Raw genomic sequence first — 14,279 nt, 5'->3', positions numbered from 1 at the left:
AAGACGAATTTTTAAGAGGTACTTCCGGTGCTCAAATCAGAAAACTCAAAACTAATGAAAGTTGCGTACATATCTGAGGAACAGGCACGTAAATTGGCAGAATTTTCTGAGTTACCTACAGAGAACCCTGCCCAAATTCGTGACAGATAGAAATCTGTTTCTGCGCAGAAATTCAAATCTAGTATCAACCTTCTATTAGAGACTTCACTTGGCACAACAATGCAACAAAATAAAGATAAGGAGAAGTTGCTATAGTAGTAACAACTTCCAAGACACAACAAAATAGTAGCAAAATAAAGACATGGGTTATCTCCCAAGAAGTGCTTTATTTATAGCCATTAAGATGGGCTCAGCAATTTTAATGATGCTCACATGAAAATAGAGAATGAAGCAAAATAGAGCATCAAGAAGCAAATTCAAAACACATTTAAGTCTAACCCATTTCCTATGCATAGGAATCTTGTACACAAATAAATTCATGAAGAACAAAGCGACAAGTATGAGAAGATAAAACAAGAGTAACTTCAAACTTTTCAGCATATAGAGAGGTGTTTTAGTACCATGAAAATTTTTACAACCATATTTTCCTCTCTCATAATAATTTTCAGTATCTTCATGAACAAACTCAACAATATAACTATCATATAAAGCATGTTTTTCATGATCCATAAACACATAATTTTTATCAAGCTCAAAAATAGTGGGATTAAAACTTTCAAACCCACTTTTATCAATAATATAACAAGATGATTGATCAATCTCAAAAGATATGGGACTCATACATGAAGTCAAGAACTCTCCAATCCCATTTTCATTAGTAGTACAATTAATATTATCAAGAAACATAGGGCCATCATCTAGAGCTTTATCATAAACATTTGCAAAGCAAAATTCTTTAGTACCATGCATTTCGACATCAGGCACAAACAAAGCATTATCATAAGATTTATCAAAGTAGCATGGATTATCATAGATAACAGTAGCATAATTATTTTCACAAGTTTTACTCATAGGGAATATTTCAAGAGAATCCACAGGAACATAACATTCATCCACCTTTGGTAAGCATGGAGGACAATCAAATAGTGTAAGAGATAAAGAGTTACTCTCATTAGAAGGTTGGCATGGGTAGCTAATCCATTCTTCCTCCTTTTGTTCATCACTCTCCTCTTCTTTTTCATCCAATGAGCTTTCAGGTTCATCAATTTCCTCCTCTTTTTCATCCAATGAGCTTTCAGGTTCATCAATTTCTTCTTTCACAGGTTCCTGCAAATTGTGAGTGTATTCTTGTGCATTAATGAGTCTCTCTTTATAATCAATGATGTAAGGATTATCACTGTAACTTTCTATGCAAAAATTAAGGATAGAAGAGACATAATCTTTAAGGTCCTTACAAACAACATAAGTTTCATAATTTTTAGCCATGAAGGATTCGATCTCAGAGGCTCCCATAAATAAAACAAATTGTTCTACCTCTTCGAACCCAAGATGAATATAGTTATTCCAATTGTAGTTCTTAATTAAAGCTTCCTCACTAAAGCTACATTGAATTTCAGATGTTTAGTATCCTGTTGAGAACAATAGTTTATATCATGGCGTTTAAGCAAGATTTTAGCAATTGTATTCAATTTTTCTATCACAGCACTCATGACTTTACCCGCTCTTGATTCTCTATAATTATTATATAATTCTATAAGCTCCAACATGGTTATGCGTTCTTCCATAACAAAAGTTTTTAATTTTTCGATTTTTCAAATTTTTATGGATTTTTGGGTATATGAGAAAAATAAAACAAGACAAAAAGAGACTAAGCAAAAGTAAACTAAGCAAAATAATACTAGACAGAAATAAACTAAGCACCAATAAACTAGACAAAAGTAAACTAAGCAAAACAAAATAAAATAAAACAAAAACAGAGAGAGAGGTAGAGTGTACTCCCCAAGTGAACTTATGAGTAGAGCTATGCCTCCCCGGCAACGGCGCCAGACAATAGTCTTGATAACCCACAAGTATAGGGGATCGCAACAGTCTTCGAGGGAAGTAAAACCAAAATTTATTGATTCGACACAAGGGGAGGTAAAGAATACTTATAAGCCTTAACAACTGAGTTGTAAATTCAGCTGCACCTGGAAAAGCACTAGTAACAGGGGTGATGTGAAAGCAACAGTAATATGAGAGCAATAGTAACAGTAACACAGCAGCAGCAGCAATAACACAGAGGCGATGGCACCAGAAAATAGTTGATACTACTTCCAATGACATATAGAACGAGTATATGATGATGAGAGATGGACCGGGGTTCCCAGCGATCTACACTAGTGGTAACTCTCCAATAACAAGTGACAAGTGTTGGGTGAACAAATTACAGTTGGGCAATTGATAGGATTGAAAGCATTAAGATAGAACATCAAGATTATTAATCATGTAGGCATGTTTTCCATATATAGTCGTACGTGCTCGCAATGAGAAACTTGCACAACATCTTTTGTCCTACCAGCCGGTGGCAGCCGGGCCTCAAGGGAATCTACTGGCTATTAAGGTACTCCTTTTAATAGAGCACTGGAGCAAAGCATTAACACTTGGTGAAAACATGTGATCCTCATACCTATGCCTTCCCCTCCAGTTGTCCCAAATTCTGTCACTTTGGGGCCTTTGGTTCCGGACATAGACATGTGCATACAACTTGTAGATACAATCTAAGCAATAATTATAGAGCTTAAATCTAAGATCGTGCCACTCGGGCCCTAGTGACAAGCATTAAGCATAACAAGATTGCAGCAACAATAACTTCACAAACTTTATAGATAGACTAATCATAATGCATCATCCATCGGATCCCAACAAACACAACACCGATTACATCAGATGGATCTCAATCATGTAAGGCAGCTCATGAGATCATTGTATTGAAGTACATGGGATAGAGAGTACCAACTAGCTACTGCTAGAACCCGTAGTCCATGGGGGAACTACTCACAGAGCATGATGGAGGCGGTGGCGTCGATGGAGATGGCTTCCGGGGGCACTTCCCCGTCCCGGCAGGGTGCCGGAACAGAGATTCTGTCCCCCGAATTGGAGTTTCGCGATGGCGGCGGCGCCCCTGGAGTCTTTCTGGAGTTTCGTCAATTCGTATCGCGTTTTTAGGTCGAAAGGGCTTATATAGACGAAGAGGCGGCGCAGGAGGGGCACCAGGGCGCCCTCCCCATAGGCCGGCGCGGCCAGGGGCCTGCCCGCGCGGCCCTATGGTGTGGGGGCCCCAAGCCTCCCCTCTGACTCCCCTTCGGTGTCCTGGTCCGTCTCGGTGAATTATGATGTTTGGTCTTCGTTTCGTCGAATTCCGAGAATATTGCCCGAACAGCCTTTCTGGAACCAAAGACAGCAGAAAACAGGAACTGGCACTTTGGCATCTTGTTAATAGGTTAGTTCCGGAAAACGCATAAAAACATTATAAAGTGTGAGCAAAACATGTAGGTATTGTCATAAAACAAGCATGGAACATCAGAAATTATAGATACGTTGGAGACGTATCAATGCATGTCTGCTATTTTTCATGATTTTTGTGAAGAAATTGTGGAAGTATTCATGGACGATTTCTCCGTCTATGGGACTTATTTTGATAATTGTTTGCACAATCTTGAGAAAGTTTTGCACAGACGTGAAGAAACTAATCTTGTTCTTAATTGAGAGAAATGTCACTTTATGGTAAATGAAGGAATTGATCTTGGACATAAAATTTCTGAAAGAGGTATTGAAGTCGATAGAGCCAAAGTGGAAGCAATTGAGAAAATGCCCTATCCTAGGGACGTTAAAGGTATTCGTATTATTCTTGGTCATGCTGGTTTCTATAGGAGGTTTATTAAAGATTTCTCTAAAATTTCAGAGCCTCTTACTAATCTTCTACAAAAGGATGTACCTTTTGTTTTTGATGATAAATGTAAGGAAGCTTTTGAAACTCTAAAGAAGGCTTTACCCGACCACTGCTCCTATTGTTCAACCACATGATGAGAATTTACCCTTTGAAATTATGTGCGATGTTAGTGATTTTGCGGTAGGTGTTGTTCTTAGACAACGAGTAGATAAGAAGTTGAATGTTATTCATTATGGTAGTGAGACTCTTGATGCTGCTCAAAAGAATTATGCTACTACTGAAAAAGAATTTCTAGTTGTAGTCTTTCCTTGTGATAAGTTTAGACCTTATATTTCTGATTCGAAAGTTACTATTCGTACTGAACATGCTGTTATTAGATACCTTATGGAAAATAAAGATGCTAAGCCGGCTTATTAGATGGGTGTTGCTTTTACAAGAGTTTGATTTGCATATTGTAGATAAGAAGGGCGCTGAAAATCCTGTTGCTGATAATTTGTCTAGATTGGAAAACATTTCTGATGATCTTATTCCTGTTAATGATAGTTTTCCAAATGAACAATTGAATGTAATAAAAGTAACCTCGCGTGAGAGTCCTTGGTATGCTGATTATGCTAACTTTATTGTTTCCAAGTATTTGCCTCCAACATTTACAGCTCAGCAAAGAAGGAAATTATTTTATGATTTGAGGCATTATTTTTGGGATGACCCACACTTATATAAAGAAGGAGTGGATGGTATTATGCGAAGATGTGTTCTGGAACAACAAGAGATATTGAGAAAATTTCATGGTAGTGCTTATGGAGGACATCATGCTGGAGATAGAATTGCACAAAAGGTTCCACAATCAGGTTTTTACTGGCCTACCCTCTTTAAAGATGAAAGAAAGTTTATTTTATCTTGTGATGAATGCCAAAGAGTTGGTAATATTTCTAGACGCAATGAAATTCCTATGAGTTATTCTCTTGCTATTGAACCATTAGACTGTTGGGGATTTTACTTTATGGGTCCTTTTCCGCCTTCAGAAGGTTATACTCATATACTTGCTGTTGTTGATTATGTTACTAAATGGGTAGAAGCTATACCTACAAAGAGTGTTGATGGTGAGACCTCATTAAAAATTCTTAAGGATGTTATTTTCCCTAGATTTGGTGTGCCTAGCTAGATATCTTATGACTGATGGAGGTTCTCATTTTATTCATGGTGGTTTTAGAAAGACCCTTGCTAAATATGATGTTAATCATAGAATTGCTTTAGCCTATCATCCACAAACAAGTGGGCAAGTAGAATTATCAAATAGAGAGATTAAATCGATCTTGCAAAAGACTGTTAATAAATCTAAGAAGAATTGGGCTAGTAAGTTAAATGATGCTTTATGGGCTTATAGAACTGCTTATAAAAATCCTATGGGTATGTCTCTTTACAAAATGTTTTATGGAAAAGCTTGTCACTTGCCTTTAGAATTGGAACACAAAGCTTATTGGGCAGTAAAAGAAATTAATAGAGATTTTAAACTAGCTGGTGAGAAAAGGTTGCTTGGTTTGAGTTCTCTAGATGAATGGAGGAGTGAAACTTATGAAAATGCTAAGCTCTTTAAATAGAAGGTTAAAAAGTGGCATGATAAGAGAATTCTAAAGAGAGAATTTCATGTCGGTGATAAAGTTCTATTGTATAGGTCTCGTCTCAGATTTTTTGCAGGAAAATTACTCTCAAAATGGGAAGGACCTTTTATTATTGAAGAGGTGTATCGTTCCGGTGCAATAAAAATTGCTTCATTGAAGGATGACACTACACAAGTGGTGAATGGGAAAAGACTCAAACACTATATTTCTGGAGATTCTTATAATGAAGATATTGATATTATTCAAGTGGTGACTCCGGAAGAAATCATTAAGGAGGAATCCAGGAATCTGTAGAGTCCGTTTTCGAATAGGTAACAGTTTTAGTAAGAGAAAGTTTGCGTTAAGCTTTCCAGGTCATGTTTTTGTTGTTTTTGCTAAATATGAAAAATTACGAGATGGAAACAGGTAGGAGAAGGTGCCCAGGGGCACCAAACCACCCCTAGGCGCGGGCCAACTCTAGGCCGCGCCTAGGCATGGTCTGGGTGCCCTGGAGCCACTTTCCGACCCGGTTTCGCCTTGTTCTCTTACTTTTGTTATGAAACTTTTTACTATATAATCCCCCGGATCCCCTGAGGTCCATATGTCGTGTTCTCGTCGTGTTTTCGTTTCGAGCTGTTTCTGCCAGGATTCGTTCTCGGTTTTAGGGGCACCATGGTCTCCACCAACAACGACAAGGGCAAGGAGCTGCCGGAAGATGATCTCCAAGATCACCGCCGAAGGAGTACTTCTTCATTGGTATTGGCATCCCCTTGGCTTATTCCAAGCTTGGGGGAGTGCCGCGGTATCACACTATTCTCGTTTACCTATTTACTTTTCAGTAGAGTCATATCATGGTGAGTAGAGTAGTTATCATATAGGATAGTTTGCACTGTGGAAGTATCTCTCCTTTAGTTGATTATCTATGTATCCCTTGGTGTGAGCTTCCGTTATGAAATATTAATGAGAAGTTTTATCATTTACTTTCTGCACATCTTATTTTAGTTTGTAACTTCTATCATATGATTAATCTTGTTGGATAGTATTGGGAGCATTAAGTAATTCTAGTTGGTCTTGGCAAACTTAGCATTGGTAAGTAGCAACATTACTTTGAGGCTTAAATGGAAAAGAGAGAAATACATGTAGATATATTATTCCATTATCTTTCTTTCTTGTTGGCTCATCAGCTTAATATTCTTAAGATTAAATCATTTGTACTCCCAAGGAAGATTGCATGATTGTTTTCTATCACATGTATATTTGTTTGTATCGCTCAACTCATATGCTTGCTACCCAACCTTGCTAGCCAAAGACCTATACTGAGAGCAAATGCTTCTCGTGCATCCAAACCATGAACCAAAAACTCATGCCATTTGTGTCCACCATACCTACCTATATGTGGTGTTTTGCCGCTACTCCAAAGTGAGTTGCTTGTGTGCTACCTTTAAACCTTCAAACATTACTACTCGTTTTGTGTTTTGTTCTTAACTCATGTGAAATTTGAAGGGTTCGTTGCATGGAAAACAAAAAAATTCTACCGTTAACATGAACAAAAACTAAGATCCAATCTAGGAAGAAGCAAGATCTAATCTACCAAGATCTAAGCAACGAGAAGATTGCGAGACTAACCCTCGAAGATTCCAAAGCCTACGAGATAGATCTCGTTGTTGATGTAGTCGATCGTCCGTGCTGCAATCCGGCAGCACTTCCGTACTCGGTCGTGCGTACGGTGTCGATGAAGCCCGTCCTCTCCCCGTTCCAGCGGGCAGCGGAGGTGTGGTAGATCTCCTCGGAATCCCGGTAGCACGACGGCGTGGTGGTGGTGGAGGAGGAGGAGAAAAGCTGCAGGGCTTCGCCAAGCCGGAACATCAATATGGTGGAGGGAGAGAGGGGGTGGCCAGGGTTTGATCAAGGGGTGAAGTGACCGGCCACCCCCTCCCCTCTTTATATAGGGGGCCAGGTCGGTTGGGGTGGCCCCCCTTTCCCATCTAGGGTTGGGGCCGGCGGCCAAGTGGGGGGAAGAGGGAAATCTTCCCCCCCAAGTTGATCCCCCCTAGGGTTTTGGGGAAACCCTAGGGGTTTGGCCGGCTGGGCCTTGGGGGGCATGTGCCCCTGGCCCATTAGGCTAGGGAGCATCCCCTCGGCCCATGCTAGGCCTCCTAGGGTCGTGGGCCCACTGGTGGGACCCCCAGAACCTTCTAGAACCTTCCCGGTCTTCCACCGGAAAAATCCCGAACTTTTCTGAAACCTAGAAATTAACTTCCCTTATATGAATCTTATTCTCCGGACCATTCCGGACCTCCTCGTGATGTCCTAGATCCCATCCGAGACTCTGAACAAACTTCGGTCTCCATCCCATATTCCGAATCTACTTATGCGACATCGAACCTTAAGCGCGTCACCCTACGGTTCGTGAACTATGCAGACATGGTCGAGACTCCTCTCCGAGCAATAACCAATAGTGGGATCTGGAGATCCATAATGGCTCCCACATATTCAACGATAACTTAGTGATCAATTGAACCATTTACATACGATACTGATTCCCTTTGTCACGCGATACTTTACTTGTCCGAGGTTCGATCATCGGTATCACCATACCTAGTTCAACCTTGTTACCGACAAGTAATCTTTACTCGTACCGTGGTATGTCATCTCTTGTGACCCGGTCACATGCTTGCAAGCTAATCAGACGACATTCCACCAAGAGGGCCCAGAGTATATCTATCCGTCATCAGGATGGACAAATCCCACTATTGATTCATATGTCTCAACTCACACTTTCCGAATACTTAATCCCATCTTTATAACCACCCATTTACGCAATGGCGTTTGATGTAATCAAAGTACCATTCCGGTGTAAGTGATTTACATGATCTCATGGTCGAAGGACTTAGGCAACTATGTATCGAAAGCTTATAGCAAATTGAACTTAATGACTTGATCTTATGCTACACTCATATGGGTGTGTGTCCATTATATCATTCAACCAATGACATAAACCTTGTTATTAATACCATCTAATGTTCATGATCACGAAACCATGATCATCTATTAATCAACAAGCTAGTTATACAAGAGGCTTACTAGGGACTCCTTGTTGTTTACATAACACACATGTATTAATGTTTCGGTTAATACAATTATAGCATGGTATGCAAACATTTATCATAAACACAAAGATATTATAATAACCACTTTATTATTTCCTCTTGGGCATATCTCCAACAAAATTAGTCTAAAAAGACTATTGTGATAAGGACTATGTAACTTATAAGTTGCTTGTTGTGCGATAACCATGTTGTCCGGGGAACGCCATCAACGTGTCTCTTTTTGTTGAATATCATGTTTTACCATGCTATGCATGTCCATCTTGTGTGAAATAACTGGGGTTGCCATGTTTAGATTGGAGTATGCATATTTGTTAGAGAAGAGCAAAGGGCCGCCAACCGAATCCATGTTCACATGGTGGAAGTTTCAGCCGGATAACTAAATCCTCAAATCTCAAGCGAGATAATATTACTGTTGAATGCTTAAAGCATTAATCTGAGGAGTCCAACCATCTGTTTTCCATGTTGTCCTAGTATGGATGTCTAAAGTTGAGATTTATCAAAATCGAGAAATAAAATGCGATTTATCTCCTTGGACCTTTGTACAGGAGGCATGTCACATCCCAAAATTTTGGAATGTGAAAATAAAATAAAGCGAGTGTTTGTTTGTTTTTCATAGTTGGAATTTCACAAGGAATTAAAACTTTTGTGTTTATTAAAAATATATTTATAAAAAATAGAGTTTTCATAAACCTTGGCTTTCAAAAGTTTTGCCAATAATACTCTATTTTGTTCGGCGGTTTTAAAACTTATAAAATCATCATTTTGAGAAAACCCTAAAAGGGCATAGACATGTATGTCAAATTTTGATTTTATAAAATTTATATTTTCATCCCAAATTTGGTCTCATATTAAAGTATTTTCCATAGCGAATTCAGCGGTACCTCATTTTTATTTTTCCGAATATTTTTGATACTCCAAAAATGTATTCTCAATTTCTGGTTTAAAAGAAAAAGAGAAGGGAGCAGCCAGGCCGAAATGGCCCAGCTCGCCCCCGGCCCACCCCACCTGGCCACCCCGCGCGGCTCAGCTCCACCCGGCCGCCTCGCCATCGCTCGCCTCCCACGCGAGCAGACGCACCGCGCTCCCGCCCGCGTCCACGACCGTCCCCACTCCCCAGCTGCCGCCTCGCTCGCGCAAATTTCGCCCGCAAATCGCGCCCACGCGCGCCGCGGTTCAGTGAACCAGGACACCCCAATCCCCTATATAAACCCCTGCCCAGAGTCCCCAGGGCAAGCGCACGGCGCGCCTCTCTCTCTTTCGCAGCTGCGCTTCCTCTCTTCTTACACACCGCGCTGCTGCCCTTTTTCTCTCTGCCGCTCAGCACAGCAGCAACACGACGCCGCATCTGGCTCCATCGTTGACGTCATTCATCATCGTCGGCGCGGTAAATCCCAACATCTCTTCATGTTAAGTCTGAATCTGAAGCGTTAAGTTTAGAATAGATGTATGGTGATCCATCGTAGAACGTTGGATTTTAATCCAAGTGTCCAACGTTAGCTGCACATCTGATTTGCACATCTGATCGATCCACTCGTGTTAAGTAGTTTAACTAGCCCACGAGAAACTTTGAAATTCCGTAACTATAGATATAGATCTTCGTTTTAAATAGTGGTTCTTCCGTTAAGTTTGTAAAATTATTCTCTACATCTTTCGTGTAGAAAGTTTTTCCATCCGAGCAACTTGTTCGGACAACTTTTTGAACAACATTAGCACTTAACCGCTAACTGTAAAATTCATATCTTTAGTTTTACCCGTCGGTTTTTGACAAATTTTATATCGTTAGAATCAGTAAAATGCGTAGACCATTTTAGACATTTTGCATGTCGGCTTTGCAAACATTATTTTCGCGGTATTTTTAGGATCCACAATATCGTTCTTCGACTATGAAAATCATTTAGACACATTCACCATGTTCCATGATCACATCTCTCCACAACATATTATCCTAGTTCATATTATTTAAATAACAAGTGAGTTATTTGAGTAAAGTGTGACATGTCCTATTTTAGATTTTCACCTTGCTCCGGTGAGGTCGAGAAACCCTACCACATATCCCATGTGTTAAAACCCTTGTTATCCATTAGGATCCATGAACCAAATCCCGACACCTATCTTGCAAGCCAAATCTCATGCCACACCTTAGTACCATAGAGCGGTTTCTGATTGTTGTCTTGTTTGATTATGTTGCAATGAATGGTGTGTTTATTTTGTGCTATTTTCATCTTATAGTTCATGTGGAGAGCGACGTGTTTTGTTGAAAGAAAAGAGAACGCACATCAACTACCAAAAAGTCAAGTGACACACCCTCACAGTTATCCCAGTTTTATCAATGCACCGTAGAAATTTTTGTAGTATGTCTAGGGTATGCCTTGCTTTTGTAATCCCAGTAGATAGCTACTTCCACCTGACTATATTTTGTCGCCATTGAATTTAGTTGATGCTTAGCTATGCTATGAAAATGTTTTAGTAGTGGTTATGGAAAAACAACTAAATTCAATGAACTACCTGGGTGGAATGTGGCTTGGATTGGGTTATGTTGAGTGGTTACTCTGGGGTCATGTCGTCGAACCTCTGAACCCCAGGTGTATCGCACTTGTGGACGGCCACCCAGGAACAAAGAGATAATAGACAACCTTGCTCATTAGCTTACCGTACAACCACATGCTATATGGGCTCTGGCTTGACAGAGTATGTTGTGAGAACCCGGATCCTACGTGACAGATGATGTAGGGGATTGTAGGTTGGTACGGGTCCGTAGAGGAAGGTCTGGGGGATTACTTCGGAAAAGTCTCGTCCTAGTCAACATCTGTCCATTTGAGCAAAATGTGCATCATGGAAGAAGAGCAGACTAGGTCATGTGGGTAAATTGTACAACCTCTGCAGAGTGTTAAATCTAAGTACTTAGCCATGTCCCTGGTTACGGACAATTTGAGCGAACTGACAAGGCACATGTTCTAAAGTCTCCTCATCCCAACTTCTTAAATAAAACTTGATGGGTGAACAGGGTTATGCCAATTGGTGCAAGTGACTATCGGCTAGTAGGTCCCGTGCCATGTCTATGGTCTGAGTCTACAGGGGTAGTTCGCCCAAACCAAGTTGATCATGGGTAGGAGGATTCACCGGGGATTTACCGGTGGTTTCCAGGTTCATTGATTTCTATCAATGGTACCGCTTAATTAGTATGAAGAAAAGGTTTTGTCAAATGATAGGAGAAAACTGGCTTTATGCAATATGCCTGAGCTCTACCATCCAAATGTACACTTAAGTGTTAGGTTGCCATTTGAGTCCACTATAGTGTCATCTTGCCAATACATTCAAAGTATTGACCATTCGTGGCTGTAACTTTTCATGTTGCAGATGTTTTGAAAGACGAGTGAGTTACGATGGTTAGGGTTACGAGTCTATCCTCAACATGCTCGCCTGTGGCACATGAAGATGAAGGACTCCATGCTGTCTATGTTTATTCGTTGTGAAACTCTGATGATATGCTAGCCTTGTGCTATGCAATTTGTAATCCTTTATGTAAATTCTGGATCATACGATGTAATAAAGACCCTTGTTTCTTGGTATTACATCTTGTACTGTTTGTGCTAGCGATTGATCCAGGGACTAGCACAGATACGCACAGAGAACGGCACCTTGAAAAGGTGAGGTCGCTACAAGGCATGGAGGTACCCCTTTGCGATACTTGGTTGAAACTATATGCATATGTTGAAGATCTTTGGTAATCATTAAAGTAAGACAAGGTTGTGGGCGCTAATAGTATATGGGCATGAGGCACGCAACTTATATGATGAGTCATATTAATTATCACTACCGTTGACATAGACATACATACCTCTCAAAATATATATTTTCAACGCTCCTATTGCATTTAAAACAAAAGTCTCTAGCACATGAGTAATTTTTCTTCCCTCTGCGCATGGCCTTTATTTTACTTTTATTGTTGAGGCAGTAAAGCTATTTCCCTCTATCTCAAGCAAGCATTTGAGTTGTTGTAATCCAACCATTTATATATGGTGATCCATTCAGTCCTCTCTTGTAATATCCCAGGTATTGGGGTTACAAAAATAGAGGAAACAGATGTGTGCATTGCATTCATGCATAGAAAATCTGGGGAATTTTCGCGCTTTAAAGTAAAACAGTCACAGTAACTGAAGTTTCACTTGACCTTGGTGGAATTGAAGTAGCTCATCAAGTCAAGCGCTACAAACCTCAATGTGACTTTGTGAAAACCTTGTTTTGGGAAGAGATGATTTGATCTAAGCGGTTAGATCAAATGGAACTAATAATCAACACAACAACACTTTACTCAATGATCAACTACTTGATCTTATAACAGATCATAATATGGTAATCATTGCCATAACATAAGAACATTTGTTTAAGTACAAACCAAGTAACAATAAAATGAAGAAACCATTCTTGACTATCTTCTCCATGTCTTAAAACTAATCCATGATCCTACCATGAAACCTCATGGTATTCATTCCACTTCAACATTGGAATTATAACAAGGAGATCCACTCAAGAAGTATATATTCTTCTACATTCCAAATTATTATACATCAAACCTAGAGAAGTGAGAGTTCTATGTTACTTATTAGAGGATCAATGATAAACCTTGAACTGAACCTTGGATATACATCCAAGTATTCAAACCATCATCTTTAAGAGGAACACCAGGATATTATTCAAGACAATTCCTAGAGAGAGAACCTAATTATGTTAAACCTAGATATTGATAATCACATCAACCTCTAGGGAGCCTAACCTTAGGTTATCATTGAATTCCTTCCCAAATGAGAGAGACCATTCATACTAACCTTAGCTTTACCTACTTAAGAATCAAGGACACCATTGAACTAAAGTATTAGGAGTTAAACCATTTCATTTGGGAGTGGTGAGATAGCCAACACCAAATGGAGTAAGATCATATCTATGAAATGATGAAGTAAAGTAGCAACTAATCCAACTAAGAATCTAGGTGGAGACTTAACTCTTTATTATATAATGAGATCTTGTGAACATACCATAAACCCTAGAATAAATATTCCTATGAAAGAGAGCTCAAGCTATAGTGCTACACTCAAGTTAGTTGAGGCAACACTTAAATTTAGGGGAGAGAACTATCCATATGTCCTGATGATTAAATCATCATTCATTAAGTAAAATTCTAAGTAAATATCTCAGGCATTCTCCTGGGATATGATCTATTAAGACAACCATAGCCATGTCCACCCAAGAACCTATAAGAGAGATATTATACCTTAGTTAATCAAGACAATACTTGATCTTAGAAGTGAGAAACCTAACTCAGGAGAGATATACTTTAGGAAGCCAAACCTTGATCATTATAAAAAGAGTAATAATCATAAACCCTAAGAACTTAAGGTAGAGATATTAAGAACAAGTTGATCATGCCTAAACCATGATCATGCTCTTGAGATATGTAAGGATAAGTTAAACCTACTAGAATAAGTAGATCTCCTTCCCACATGAAATTATAGGAAGATAACTAGTAAGCAACCCTAGGCTTATATCCTAACCTTAACTTGTGAATCACTCGGGGATCATAAGTATAAATCTACCACATCTACATTCCACTTATCTTTCACTTCAGAACCACAAGAAAACCTTTTGAGTAAAACTCTATACTTTATATGGTGAGAAACCATCCATCCATATGACCAAAGTTAACTA

At 39.5% G+C, this 14,279-nt stretch overlaps 1 long non-coding RNA gene across 1 annotated transcript; it reads left to right on the top strand.

Moving 5' to 3' along the window:
* The first annotated feature begins 9,820 nt into the window (after window positions 1-9,820).
* On the top strand, window positions 9,821-12,148 carry LOC127313931 (uncharacterized). Its single transcript, XR_007859248.2, has 2 exons — window positions 9,821-9,960; window positions 11,934-12,148. It is a non-coding gene; the product is annotated as an uncharacterized lncRNA (long non-coding RNA).
* Window positions 12,149-14,279: the final 2,131 nt, after the last annotated feature.

The sequence above is a fragment of the Lolium perenne genome, chromosome 7 (genome assembly GCF_019359855.2).
Source record: "Lolium perenne isolate Kyuss_39 chromosome 7, Kyuss_2.0, whole genome shotgun sequence".
NCBI lineage: Eukaryota > Viridiplantae > Streptophyta > Magnoliopsida > Poales > Poaceae > Lolium > Lolium perenne.
The sequence above is the reverse complement of the archived record's forward strand: the minus strand, read 5'-3'. Positions and strand labels throughout refer to the sequence as shown.